Source organism: Pygoscelis adeliae, unplaced genomic scaffold (assembly GCF_000699105.1).
Source record: "Pygoscelis adeliae isolate BGI_AS28 unplaced genomic scaffold, ASM69910v1 Scaffold179, whole genome shotgun sequence".
In the NCBI taxonomy this organism is placed as follows: Eukaryota; Metazoa; Chordata; class Aves; order Sphenisciformes; family Spheniscidae; genus Pygoscelis; species Pygoscelis adeliae.
Genome location: NW_008825612.1, coordinates 1,051,501 through 1,054,055, shown reverse-complemented (window position 1 = coordinate 1,054,055; position 2,555 = coordinate 1,051,501).

The following is a 2,555-nucleotide window of genomic DNA, read 5'->3' as shown; positions in this document are numbered from 1 at the left end:
ATATGTGTCTTTCTAGGTGAGCTCCTACCTCTGAGCAGATTCATCTCTAACTGCAATTCTGTAGGTGTGCATCTGTACTTCATGCATTGAAGTCCATCAAAAATACACTAGCCAATGAAATTCTAATACTGAGAGCTTTTAGTACACAAATGGCTAATGAGAGCCCTTCAAGCTCTTCCCTGCAAGTTTGTTGTAGAATAATTCCGGTGTCTTGCAGTTACTGGGTTTTAATGATGGGCTGTTGGGACAATTTTTTTAGTCCTGTAATCTTTGTAGAGCTTAGTTCTTGAAATTTTATCACCGTCTTGTAGCTTGAGTGTGAGATACTCCTGGGCACTGCTGTTCAATGCACAATTTTAAAATGTGATTTTTTTCTTTCCACTGATTTATACCTAGGTCAAATTCATATTATGATCTTAGGTTCCTTTCTTGAAAACTCACTGCAGCTTCGTTTAAGACCTTAAAATATTACTTAAGCCACATCCTGGAATATATGAAAATAAATTTTCTCCATCTTCTACATAAAACATCCTTTCTGAGTTACTGAACTTTCTTCCAAAGTACACTATTTTTGATCTAGAATTTCATTCCTTGACATTCAAACTGTTCTGATCCCATCAAATGTAATTCCACACCCACTGAAACCCACCTCAGGCCTTTTCCCAATGTGATCCAGCTATTTTTTGGGAGATGTTATAGGAAGTTACACACTACCATTCTAATACACAACAGTGAATATGCTTTAGAGATTTTTTCATAATTTCTGGTATCATTGCACTTAGCAAACTGTTCTGATACATATATGTAAGCAACATAACTTGCCTCCTGTTCCCCACTACGACTCACTGCTTTGCTTTTAACAAATTGACAGAATTATAACAAATACACATACCAAAGCTTTCATATGGTGCCACTGCCTATCATCCCGTTAGAATTGTTTCTTCAAGAAAATTACCATCTAGTGTTGGTCCTGCTGGTGATCATCTACAGGATATTTCAACCAGAATGCCATGTACGCAGAATTCTTAGTTTTATTTTAGTTGCAAAAATATTTGCCTTCTGAAATGTTATCTGCTTATTCAAGCCATTAGACTTAAATCTAAGTAAGTAAGGTAGTCTGCTTTCAACCGAGATTTACAGAAATACTCATTACCTCCTGGGAAAAAAAAATGGTAAAAGACATTTGCAGAAAAAAGTAGGGCATCTATTGCTGCTACATGTTTAATTTTATTTGATTTACTATACTTAACTTTTTCCTTTGTTGGCAAAAACAACCTTAGCTGTTGCTAATGCTGTTTGCCAGCGTCTCCATCTGCATCTTTGGTTACTTCTTGGATACGTTCTCTTAGCATTTGCAGAATTCTGCTTGGATCCTCTGAACTCTCATGGGAATTTTTCCCCTTTGGTGGTTAACATTCACAGTAGCATGAAGTTATTCACATTGTGTATGACATTTTCCTGCAACTGAAGACACCTGAGCCCCGTTCCCTCTCAGGTGTCTTACGTGGTCTGGGTGATCACTGTCAATGATAAGGGAATGCCTCTCATTTTTAGAGCTCTTGGATTCACGCTGTACGCACCCATGTTTCAGTTTTGTCAGTAATGCCAAATCCCCTTTTGGAGAGTTTATCTCCACTAATCTCAGCTCGTAATTTTGCCATGTAGGTTTATTTTGAAACTGAACCCTTCCTTATCTTACCTTTTTATAGATTATTTCTTTTGGGAATGGTTTCCATAAAGTACCTTGGAAAGCAGTCAGTTTAGTCTCAAAGTTAGTGCCGTATTTGTTCCGAATTTCTGCCTGGCCTGTTTTCTGCTGACCTTTACTTAAATTATTATGTATATGCGTGTGTGCGTGTATATTTGTAATGCTTTCTATCTTGCTCAAGTTCAATTTTACTACATAAAAGAAGCTTTTCTCTTGAGCTTAATGTCCCAGTTGTTTTATTAGTATTGTAACAAGTCTGCTCATACAAGGCACATCCACGGCACATCTCAATAAAAGTAAACATCCTGTGTTCCTCAGCCTTCTATAAACCCCAACAGATGGCTGCTACTTTTACAAACCGTGCTGAATAGGATGGCTCACATTTCCCATGCAACAGACTTATTTCTGGAATCCAAACCCAGTATACTTCTTGCAGGTGGGAACATTGATCTAGCCACAAAGCAGTTTAGCCTAAATCAATCCTACATGGCGACTCTTCATAGCTCAGACCCTCTTGCTCTTTGGAATGGACGTACAGTGGGACATACCTTATCGTGCTGATCCATCCAAAGTTGCAGGAGGACTGGTAACAGCTTCCACATGTAGGTCCTCGATCATCAAGCCTAAAGGTCCTTTGTGCAATACCTCTGTTCGAACCATCGTGTGTTTATTTTTTTCCCAGAAAGTAAGTATTTTTTGTAGACAGATGGTATATCTTAGAATGACTGGGTTTCGCCTTAATGTTCAGAGCCAGTCCCTGCTCAGGATACTGTCAGAATCTGCAGGATATGGTGTATGTTTTCTCTACCTCAGCTAACATTCAGGAGACATATGCCACAGGCGTATA